Source organism: Centropristis striata, chromosome 12, assembly GCF_030273125.1.
Source record: "Centropristis striata isolate RG_2023a ecotype Rhode Island chromosome 12, C.striata_1.0, whole genome shotgun sequence".
Classification (NCBI taxonomy): domain Eukaryota; kingdom Metazoa; phylum Chordata; class Actinopteri; order Perciformes; family Serranidae; genus Centropristis; species Centropristis striata.
The window spans coordinates 16632426-16645014 of record NC_081528.1 but is presented as its reverse complement, the minus strand read 5'-3'; the positions used below and the strand labels follow the sequence as shown (position 1 = coordinate 16645014).

At 40.8% G+C, this 12589-nt stretch overlaps 1 long non-coding RNA gene across 1 annotated transcript; it reads left to right on the top strand.

Moving 5' to 3' along the window:
• Positions 1-5612: 5612 nt before the first annotated feature.
• LOC131981825 (uncharacterized) lies at positions 5613-8562 on the top strand. Its single transcript, XR_009395326.1, has 3 exons — positions 5613-5794; positions 6879-7011; positions 8508-8562. It is a non-coding gene; the product is annotated as an uncharacterized LOC131981825 (long non-coding RNA).
• Positions 8563-12589: the final 4027 nt, after the last annotated feature.

Genomic DNA, 12589 nt, shown 5'->3' with positions numbered 1-12589 from the left:
TGATTTCTCCAAATGGAAGGCCCAGGCCCATGGAAACTGTAAGATCTGAGTGTGTGTGGCCTAAGGCACATGATAACCCTGTATTGGGATTTGAGTGCTTTCGGTGGTTGTTCCAGTGAACTGGAGGTTTCAGCCTGTTCTCATGTCAAAAACCTTAATATAGCGTATGTGTACAGGCAGCGAAAAACAAGCTGAAATGTGTCCGTATTTCACCATCCGCTGTAATGCATCCATCGCCATCTTGCTGACATAGTAGTGATTGATAGCCCAGTGGAGTTTAAATGGGCGGATTCCCGCGATGTGTTGGAGGTTGGGGTGGTGGATGTGTCAAATAAACGGTAGACTTTCACCCAGGACAGCGAGGTTCAAGTCCTGTGTGAAATCAACAGTGAACCATTTTTAACTTAAGTTACGTGAATCACGTTTTTGAAGGTAACTTACGTTTTATACATAATTTGGGGCAGTCACATGATCCTTGTAACTACTTAATTTCCGGCATTTACGTACATTTATTTACTGTTTAGACTGTCTTTTGTAACGCTTTACCAGAATTTTTTTGCCTTAAACCTAGGTCAGTTGTTTTACAACATGAATCCACAGCAACTCCAAATTAAATCCCTCAGACTCCTGCGTCATCCTCGATATGTGCACAGAGCAGCCCGACTCAACTTTGTTTATTCCAACCATGCTATGCCCACAATACTGTCTGACCGGTGCTCCGCCGCACAGCTACGACGTCATCACAACAAATCACACGTGCACTTGCAACCTTTTTTTTTTTTTTTCTCCTCCGTGCACTTGCCACCTGAGAGCGCTCCTCTGCATTCTTTGGTAACACTGCAACCTTCATGTTACAAAATGCACGTTCACTCAACAATAAAGCACTGCTCATCCTGGATTTTATATTGTTTTGATATATTTTTTTAAGTTTATATTTTGAGAAATAAATATGTTGAATTGAAAAAATTAGATTTTATTATTAAACAAATTAACATTTATTACCACATAAACAAATGCAAAAGTACCGAAAATTGGTACCGTTGAGTACCAATACCGATTCCCTGGTACCGGGTATCGGTACCGTATCGGTTCAAATGTGAAAGGTACCCATCCCTAGTCACAAGTGTCAAAATGCTAAAAATGCTACTTCTTTGGGGCGTCCCGGTGGCTCACACCGGTAGAGCGCTTACCATGTAGGCTGAGTCCTTGCTGCGGCGGAGCCGGGTTCAAATCCGGCCTGAACTCCCTTTGCCGCATGTCTTTCACTATCACTATCAATAAAGCAACGTTCTTCTTTAAAAATAAACTTTGCCTCTAAACTATCTAGAACACTGTCTACGAGCTTTGCGTTTGCTGCAGCCATGTTGGATCTGTAAGAAAACTACAAAACTACAAGCTTCCGTCTGTCCAATAGTATGCGTCATCGTCTTGCCATCCCTCCCTGTTCTGTGATCCCTAAAATAGGGCTAAGAATCCACTATAGACACCAGACCCTTTCGCAGTCCGAAATGAAATCGAGCGCGCAAGGCAGTATGGGTATACCCAGGCTAGAAGAATGTATGAGTGTCTAGTCCAAGTGACAAATAATACACATTTTACAAAATAAATGCTAAATACTGAAAAAAATCTGTGTAGGCAGAGACAATGTAATATGTTTACGGCAGTAAATGAGCCAACAGCAGCACCAGCTGAGCGTGCGCTAACTTTCGACCTAGATTAAGTGAAATCTGTCGCAGTTATTAAGAATCTTGAAATTAAATATCATACAGCAGACGAGCAAGCAGGAACAACAGCATAATTTCTTGGTTGAGGTTGTGACGACCCTGATAGCTGTACATCTGTCTCCTTTAACCCTGTATTACTCTGTCTCCAGTTGATGCAGCCTGATCAGGAGCACCTGGGCCCGGTGCTCCACAGGAAATAAAAGGCCCAGCTTCCTGGAGCTCTCTCTCTCTCTCTGCCCTGCTGACACCAGAAGTCCTGTTGTTATTTTGTTATAGTTTTGTTTGCTGTTTATTTGTGCATCACAACACCACATCCACATTTACACACATCCACATGCACACTACTGATGTTACTGATTTTCACACCTCATACTTGTATTTAGTTTACTTTTTATATATACTTTTGGAAATAAACCAACGTATTTATTGGCATCTTGTCTCTTCCCGGTTTTTGTCATGGCCTAGAGCCAGGTTCATGACAAAGTGGGGGCTCGTTTGGCTTTTTGATCTCGTTTGTGGCGTGTAAATTTAATTAAAGCATTTTGGGGGATTGGTTCTAATAGCAACTTTTGTAAAGGGAGTATTTGAACTTAGCCTGTGTTTTGAACATATTTGCTTGCCTTTTAGTGTTTACTGTCGGGTTTTCCGTGAATTGGCACAGTAACCGGCTGGTGAGCTAGTGCGTAAAGTTGCGGTTACGCGCCGGTGGCGCATCCGGTTTCTTTGTTCTGTTTCGGCGGTAAACATTTGTTTGGCTCGGACATGGATGTTGTGACTGAGGGGAAGAGTGCGATGCTTTGGACTGACTGACCAGGGTAAGCTAGTAAGTTTGCTTTGACGGTTCAAGTTTGTAAATTGAGTTTTGTGGTTTGTTATTTGGGCTGAATAGTGAGTTTAATCTTTAACGCCAGACGCTGTTTCTTGCTGGAAACAGGTGAGCAAGTGAACTGAGGTGTTTATGTGCGTACTAGTTATAAAATGGTGCGGATTTTCCCTTGTAGGCTATTGTTTCCTTTGGATTCGTCGGGGGGGTATCTGTGTAGTGCTGTGGCCAACGCGGTTGAAGCATTTGCTTGGGAGCACATCCGTGGAACCCAGATAGGCTGCTAGCTTGCTAGTCGCTTAGCTGATCCACCGGGCTGCAGTGCGTAATTACCCGCTGCAAGTAGCTGCATGAAGACTAGGTGGGAGCTTAGTTAGTGGGTTTTCTTTGTGTGGAGATAGCGGGAAAATCTAAGCCGGCTGAGGGTCCTCCCTCACTTTACGCACGGTGACGCGTCACTGCTTGCCTCGCCCTGTTTCAGCGTGAGCAGTTTTTGTTATGGTAAGTCGAGATGTCAGATATTGAGGCCTTTATTGTTACTCCTTCTGAGGACGTATTGGATAGGTGTACTAAAGAGCAGTTGCTCAAGATTGCGGAGCATTATTCTGTGGCTGTTGGGGATAAACGTCTCAAGGAAACTGTTAAACTGACTCTGAAATCAGCATTGGTAGAAAAAGGGATTATGTTGGAAGAGGAGGAAGAGCTTCTCCCAGCAGTAGCTATTCAGGCACAGGGGCTGACCTTTGAGCAGCAGAAAGAACTTCTAATGTTGAAAATGGATCATGAGAAGTGGAAGCAAGAGTTGCGAAGTTAGCATCACGTTTGTCCGACAGTAGAGATGAAAGTGGGTCTGATTCAAGTGCGCGTCACTTTGATTTGAGTAATTTGCGATTATTGCCACCATTTAATGAAAGAGATCCAGAGACCTTTTTTACTTTGTTCGAGCGCGCTGCAAAAACTAGAAATTGGCCAGATGCTGATTGCGCTTTAATGTTGCAGTGTGTCCTGACGGGGAAAGCACAGGAGGCTTATTTGTCTCTAAGCCTGGATGACAGCTCCAGCTATGAAAAGATCAAATCAGCTGTGCTTAAAGTTTATGAGCTTGTGCCAGAAGCTTACCGTCAGTGTTTTAGAACTTGGGAGAAAAGAAGTGGTCAAACATACGTTGAATTTGCACGAGACCTAACCCTTCACTTTAAACGCTGGTTAACTGTGCTGGACATCACTACTTTTGATAAACTCTGTGAGTTAGTTGTTTTGGAGCAGTTTAAAAATTCACTTCCGAGTCATGTCTCTACGTATGTTAATGAGAGAAAGGACATCACTGCTGCTGAGGCTGCGGTCTCAGCTGATGAATATGTGCTGCTCCATAAGAGTAACTTTAGAGAGCGCACTGTGCGTGATGACGCGGGCGGTAGGGAGAAGAGATCTGTTGCTGCTCCATTTGAAAGCACACGGCCGTGGAAAAATACTGTGATTAAGTTCGATCAAAAAACGCCACGTAGCAAGTCTGACAGAACTGGACCCTGTAACTATTGCCATGAGTTCGGTCACTGGAAAAGCGATTGTCCTGTGTTACATTCTAAGGGTAAGGGGATGAAATATGTTAAACCTGCGGCGTTTGCTGCACCTGTTGGGTTACATGATGCTCTTTCTATTGATTCTTGTGAGCCGGATGTTTTGGCTGCATATGCTCCGTTTATCAGAGACGGTTTTGTGTCTGTGAAAGGAAGTGATGTTAAAGTACCGATAAAAATACTGAGAGATACAGGTGCTTATGACTCTTATATTGTGGACTCTGTTTTGCCGTTATCGTCTGACACAGACACTGGTGACCGTTTACTCAGTCGTGGGATGGGTTTAACAGTTTTTCCTATTCCTTTACATAAAATGGTTATTGACTGTGAGCTTGTGAAGGGTGAAGTTGCTGTGGGAGTGCGGCCGGCGTTGCCAATTGATGGAGTTGATTTCATCTTGGGAAACGGCTTGGCTGGTAGCTGGGTGTGGGCTGACGCTCCTCCCTCACCTGTGGTTATAGTCTCTGTCCGGTTGATGCTGTCTCTGGTAAGGGCTCCGATGTAATTTCAGCCTGTGCGGTCACACGCGCAATGGCGAAGTCGGAGGCGTTGCCTGACAGGTGTGGTGACGTCAGTTTGGAGGTTCCCTCACTGTCTGATTTTCCGTTGTCTGTTTCTCAAACTGAGTTGCTGAAGGAACAGCAAGATGATTCCTCTCTGACAGAAATATTCAAGCATGTGGTGTCCACTTCTGAGATAAATAATGCAGCCAGCGGTTATTTTTTGCAAAACGGGGTACTTTTCAGGAAATGGGTTTCCGTCTGTAATGATGTAGTTGGAAATGCCGTGTTTCAGTTGGTGGTGCCGGAAAAATTTCGTCCTGCAGTGCTAAAAGTTGCTCACGATGACTGTGGCCATTTTGGGGTCAGAAAAACGTATTTAAACATTTTGAAACATTTTTTTTGGCCGCGCTTAAAAAGAGATGTATCCTTGTCAAGCGGCAAGCTCCGCTCCGGAGCTGGGAAGCCTATGCGGAAGTACCAAAAACTGCAGTTCCTCGACTCGCCGCTTGAGGCAGGCTGCAGAAGGGAGCAAGTTACATTGACTCTCATGTTAAAATGTCCGATTTCACAGTAGAAATAAACTTGTTTGGGGGCGTCCCGGTGGCTCACACCGGTAGAGCGCTGACCATGTATGCGGTGTGCTGCGGTGGAGCCGGGTTCGAATCCGGCCTGAGCTCCCTTTGCCGCATGTCTTCCCCTCTATCACCCCCTTTCAATCTCTCACTATCAATAAAGCAACAAAATGCCAAAAAAATTATCTTAAAAAAAAAAAAAAGAAATAAACTTGTTTACAGCCTGGTTCAAACAATGGCTCTAGTTTCAAGAGCTGATTTCTCTTTTCATGACAGCTCTGGGGGGGGGGGGGGGGTGAATTATTTTATATCTCATTCATTTAAGTTTTGAAAATGCTGCATAATTGAGGGCGCTCCGCTTTGAGTGACAGCTCGGTGCTCTGCGTCATCGCCGCTAGCTGGGAGCTAGCCGCTTGGCCCCTCTACTTAGCTCATGACTCATCTAAATCGAGTCACTGAACTTGTCGTTCGCCGTGTGTGTGTCATCGTCCCGTTTTTCTGATATTTTCTGCAAACATTGGACTGACATAATGTCTTGCTGTGCTGTTGATTGTACTAACAGACCGTCCAAGAATTCTGTGTTCCAGTTTTTTCGGTGAGTGAAATTCTATAATTACTTAATTTATATGTTAGTAGTAATTATCAGGTATTCGCGCCGGTTCGCGCTAGCTTAGCTCGTTAACTAACGAGCTAATTAACCAGCTAATGCTAGCTTCGGTAAGCATTTACGTCTTATTCAGCAAGGTTTTTGAAAGCTTATGCTTGCCAGTTATTGAATGTGCACCATAGTCTAAATGAAATAGAGAAGTTATAATTTACTGTGATTATTACCTTATTTATACAGTCTATGGATAGTAGTTCTTGAACAAATCAAGTTTGTGTGAGTGTGGAAAATAAGGTACATCACGTTAAGTTAACATTATGCAATATTAACATTTAATTAATTTAATTTCAGCACTATTACAGAAATACGGTTAACCTACCGGTTGCAATATGTTATTGTGTGAGCTGGAGTTGGTTAGGAACGTAAAAATCAGTATATCAGACGGTCTAATCCAACATTATTTTCATATTTATATTTATATTATTACAAAAAAAAAACATGCATTCAGACTATAACACTACAGAAGCCGGGCTTTTATGGTAGCGTGCCGGCTGAGACATTGACATTTACCTGTTTCAGGAGCAGTTGTGCCGTGAGAAGCGTGCTGTTTACTCTATGCGTTAATTAATATTAATAATAGATAAATACATTGCTTAACAATAACTGCATTAAGTTAGATGACAGGAGACTGAGTGAACACATAAACAGGGAAAATTATACTGAAAATAAAACGCATGTGGACATAGAATCTGTAAGGTAAATTGGAAAATAAAACTCAACACAGTTAACACAGTATTTGTTTTAATTGTTGTAATTATGTTTGGCTCAGGTGAAATTAAATTTGTACATTACATTATTTTTTTCTTCCCATTATTGTCGAAATCAAATCCAAATATTTCTAACATAAGTGCATTTGGCACAAAATAAATTTAATTGAGTGTCCCATGAAATAAATAAATAAATAAGTGTAGGAAATATGCCTGCCACTACACAAGAATAGACTGTATGTTTAAAAAAAAGTCTGAAGAAGGTAATCTTACACATATATCCACTGAATCTATTTTTCTGAATGAAGTTTTCCTCTAGGTGATCCAGAGAGGCTGGACCAGTGGGTGCGCAACATTAGAAGACAGAACTGGACTCCGAACAAGGCTTCTCGTCTGTGCAGTGACCACTTTGAGAGACATCACTTCAGCACTGACTTCAGGGTACAGAGACCTTTTTCCCCCTATACCTTACAAAGAATCAGGCAACTAACTGGATAACCCATTAAGGCCTAAAGCGCCTGGGAAAAAATGCCTGGAAAACCTATGGGCGATTTTCAAATGACCCCCTAAAACCTGAAGTTTTTCTGGAAATTCAACACCTACATAATAATAGATTTTTCAGCCTCTGTAGCAGATAAAAATGAAATTCAAAAGGTATTTGAGAGCTTATACCCGTGGCTTTCATACGAAGTTGAGTTTATTTGTCCAAACCTTCAATAAAGTTTTTTTTAAAAATCAACAAACTCAGCAAATGTTACATTTGACTGAATAAAAAATCCTATGCATAATACTAATACATGCCCATTAGCAAGATGCAAACATGATATGACCACTGGAAGAACAAGTAATAGTTCTCATTAGCCTACTGTAATAAAAAAAAATTATTATCATAATAATAATAAATAATAATAATACATTTTATATATTGCACTTTTCAGGGTACTCAACGACGCATAAAGTAATATAAGACATAAACAGTCATGATTTCTTATATCATCATCACAATCAATTATTATTATTATTATTATTAATATTAATATATTATTAATAATATTATTATTATCTCCAGATGGCCACAAATCTGTCTGTTCTTCGGTGAAAATATGTCGTCTAAAAACATATTCCTCATCCATAAATGCTGGTCGATTGGTTCCGAGGGTTCAAAGTCCAGATCAGCAATTAAATGATCGGAGCGATCTCTTCCGTCACTTACTGCTGAGCTCCTCCGCTAAAGTCGTCTTCCTCCATGATTTAAAGTTCTGGAAAAGTCCAATGTTGCATTGCGACACTCCCGCATGTATGTAGCCTTCAGTCCCTTTTAATGTAAATAGTTTCTGAAATCCTATGTCTTAGTTAAGAACAGTTCACATATAAAAATAAAAATATTTGAAAAAAATCATAAAAGCATTTAAAATAAGTTTGCATTTTTCATATTCTCTCTTTTACACTTAACAAAATAGTTTTTTTTATCAAGTGTTGCTGAGGTAATGATCCAGTCAGTTTATCTACAGTTACTTTTCATGTAGGTAGTTCTGGATTTGTTCGTCTGAGGTAAGTGCAGTTCAGTAAAAAACATTTAAAAAATGTTCGTTTCATTCACATTCACACAATAATTTTTCATTCTCAGTAAAGTTTTTTTTTTTGTCAGACTGTTCTATTATTTATCGATGGTCATCACATTCACATTACTAGTGATTATCAAACATTTGGCATATTTTTTTTGTCCCAATTGCTCACCCTCTGAATAGGTTCTCCACTGTCATATTTTCTTTTATTTCTCCTTATGTCTTGTGCCCATACGTTTTAGTTTCTTGTATGTTTGTCTCGTGTTATATGTTCCCACTCCTGGCCTGCACCTTGCCGTGGTGAGTGGGCTTTCAACCAAGACAGGCTCTGCTGAATTTTTCAACTTCTTTTCTTATCTTTCTCTCATGTAGGACGTTTGAGGATACGCCTACAACGCATAGGCCATAGTGTGATGTGTTCTCCATTGTTAAGAGGTTGAAGGCATCAGTACATCAACAAATTATGTTTTTACCAAATTATGACACTGTGGTTGTTATCCAAGTTATATCCTCAGAATTATAATTACAACTATTGCACATATAAGTGTACTTGAACCATAAAAACCCAACTTGTAAATGTGTAACCCTTAAAATGTATTTTCAAGAATGCAAGACTTAAAATTGTTAAACTGTTACTTGTGTACTGGGTGTGATTCTTTTGTCATATATAATATAAAAAAGGCACCTTCTTCAAAGCTGGCATTCATCTGTTTCCTATATTAATTAGAAATTGTCATCCTAACCTTTAACATAATGCAATAGTTAATAATTCTTAATGTTATTATTAGGATTGGATTTGCTTGTTAACATTGACCAGATTTTAGGTCTTCAGAGTAAAAAGAATGGAAAAGCTAGTATTTGCTGGTAAAATATGTATCAATTGTGAAAAAATGTTTTTAGCTGCACACTGAATTGTCTTAAAGCCTGCTATTTTGTATAGTGTTTTTGTATAGTACTGTGTGATTTGCTTGTCTTTTCAATTGACATATTTTCTGTCAGCAGTAAAGAGAACTGGAGAACATATAAACATTTATTAATACAAAATATAACATTTATAACAATATATACATATAACACAAGGGCCCAGAGAGCAGCAGACCATACAGTGTGTTGGGGGAAGGGGATAAAGGGTGGAATAGAGGAAGAGCAACAGAACAGGAAACAGTGTTATGGCTACATTTGTTGTGTTTTTTTTTACTTTTTAACAAATGTCAACATTAGCCATGACAGTCAGGGCTATTTTAATGCCTAAAATGTGTCCCAAAGGCCAAATTCAAAAGCAGTGACACTGCAAACTGTCAGCAGTTCACTGCATTTGGATGTGGTCTTTCAGGCAGTTGGCCAATGCCCCTAAAACATATCATTTCCACTAGGTGTGAGATAAACTTTATCTGCCAAAAATATCCCAGGACTGTTGTCTAATGTTAGGGTTCTCAATCATGGCACAATTTAATCCAGGGACAAATGTAGCCATAACACTGTTGACAAACTTCCTGGCCTTGTCCATCTGTCCTGGATTTGCACCAGCCCTCCACCGGCACCTTTGGGTCAAAGAAGAAAAAATAATCTTCATCCCAGGGTGCCGGTGGTGGAGCTGGTGCAAATCCTCCATCATGTTGACCAGCTGGACACTGCTGGTTTCCCCCATGTCGTTGCTGCCACAGTTGATCATCAGGTAGTCTGGGGCTGCTCTTCCTCGCAGGGAGTGGTCGAAGAAGGGGAGAAGGCCTTTCCAACGCAGTCCACCCCAGCCAAACCAGCAAACGTGGACGTCAGGTAGGCCAAGGTTGCTTCCACATGTCTCTGCTGCTCTCTGGGCACCACGCCGGACTAAGCTGTCCCCAACAATCCATACGGTGGCTGTGGGACAAAAATAAATTACAGCAATAGATTGCACCAGGTAATGAAAAATATAAAGCTACCTATAAAAGGTGACTCAGAACTATTGTCTCACCTGTTAGATGGAACAGGGGGCACTAAATACCAAATACCTCGCTGTGACATACTCACACCAAGTAAAAGTTCTGCATTCAACTTTTACTACTGATACTTTAAGTACATTTTGATACATTTGCACTTTTTACAAAGTTTTTAATGCAGGACTTTTACTTGTAGTGGAGTAATTTCACAGTGTGGTATTAGTACTTTTATTAAAGGAATCTACAAAATGCATTTTAATCAATATATATTTTCTATATATTATTGTAGTATTGTTGTAATAAATGTATTCTATAACCAACATTTTTATGTTTTCAAAGTAGAGGTAATCTTAAAATACTGTTAGTGTGGTTTAATTTATAAAAACGCATAATAGTTTGAATAAACAGATCATGTTTCTTATATTGAATCTTTACCTGAAAGTAAGTTAACAGGCAATGTAATATCAACTGTCAAGACTTAATTAACAAAAACTGGTACTTACGGTTTATCCGGAGTGGAGCAGCTTTGGTGGAGATCTCACTAGCTGCCATTACTGATTTACTGAAATAAATATGCATGTTGTAAGAAACACCGAAGTACCGTTCTTTCTCCACTCTCATTATGACAATAATCACACACAGTGCTGTCAATGGCGGTACACGTGAATAAATAAACCCCCCCGCGGACTTTTATCACTGTCAAAACCACTAAGCATTCTAAGCTTTAATGAAACGCATGGCTGTTATGCACTGGTGCATCTGAACTGAAAATCAGCAATAAATCCCTGCGATAATAATTATAACTACAATTACGCAGGCCATCATCAATACAACATATATAGCAAGAACATTGTGGCTACCAGTAACCTCACATGTAATTTAGCTAGCTTACTAACATTAACACACACACACACACACACACACATATATATATATATATATATGCCTATGTAATAAACGGAAATAGCATCACTCTGATTCGCGGCCAAATTGCTGCAATCGCCGACAATATGTAGTTTAACCAACTTTAACAGAATGCAATGAAATAATGAGCATATATATTGAGTAATATAATATCAGTCTAAATGTCAGGTCGTTATTATTTCAAGTTTCGTTGTATAGTTTTTGTTTTAACTTACCTTGGTTAAGATAACTGAGAAGGCGGCAACCGGCGGCAAGGGTATGCACCGTTATGTAGCATCCGTAGCATCAGAGTAGCATATAGCCTAGCTTCTTAGCCTAGCTCCTTAGCCTCAGCTATCTTGCTTGGTGAACGTGTTTCAGGGCATGAGCCCGCCTCCACTCCAGCTCTTAGCCAATCACAGGGAGTTGGGCGGAGTCAGCCCTGCCAAGATGGCGACTGGGGGAACGCCCACAAAGCTTCATTTGCGCTCTTCAGAACCCTATGGGTGACGTCACGGTGACTACGTCCATTATTTATACAGTCTATGATCCTTGTACATAAAAACATGTCATGTGTGTCAGTTGACCGGTAAGCCAAATCAGGGCATTAAACCAGCGCCACTGCAACCTATTCCTGCCGTAAGTGAACCTTTTCAGCATCTGATTGTGGATGGTGTGGGACCGTTGCCGTGTTCTAAGTCGGGCTGTAAGTACCTCCTAACCATAATGTGTCAGAGTACCAGATATCCTGCTGCATATCCGTTGAGGTCCATAACTACTAAATCTGTTGTGAAGGCACTGACTCAGTTTATCTCAGTCTTTGGCATTCCTAAGGTGGTACAGAATGATAAAGGCTCAAATTTTACATCGTACATGTTTGCACAAGTGTTAAAACTTCTGCGCATTCAACATAACCAGTCGTCAGCTTACCACGCACAGAGCCAGGGCGCGTTAGAAAGGTTACATCAGACCCTGAAATCTCTTTTGCGTGCGTATTGTACCGAGTTAGAGGGGGACTGGGAAGAGGGGCTCCCGTGGTTAATGTTGGCTGCGAGAGAGGCTGTACAGGAGAGTACAGGTTTCAGCCCAAATGATTTGGTTTTTGGACATACTGTGCGAGGCCCTTTATCAGTGCTCAAAGATGGCTGGTTGGATGTAGAGCCGCCAAAAAATTTGATAGACTTTGTTAATGGGTTTAGACATCGTTTATTTGTAGCTGGTGGGATGGCGAAGGAGAAATTACAGGCATCTCAGAGCAAAATGAAAAACATATATGACTGTCGCACTGAACGTCGTGTCTTTGCTCCGGGAGATCAGGTCCTTGCGCTTATGCCTTTGGTGGGGTCGCCATTCCAAGCAAGATATACAGGCCCTTACACTGTCGCAGAAAAAATGTCGGATTTTAATTACGTAATTCAAACGCCTGGGCGCAAGAAATCAACTCAACTATGCCATATAAATTTGCTAAAACCTTATTACCAGAGGGTAACCGGTACAGACTTAGAGCAAGATGATGACAAGTGTGTGCGACCAGTTCTGATTGTTAATTCTGTGCCTGTTGCGCATGAGGGAGACGGGGTGCCAGAGCCAGACGAAACTTTGCTGTATGGGCGGCTAAATAACTCTGAATCT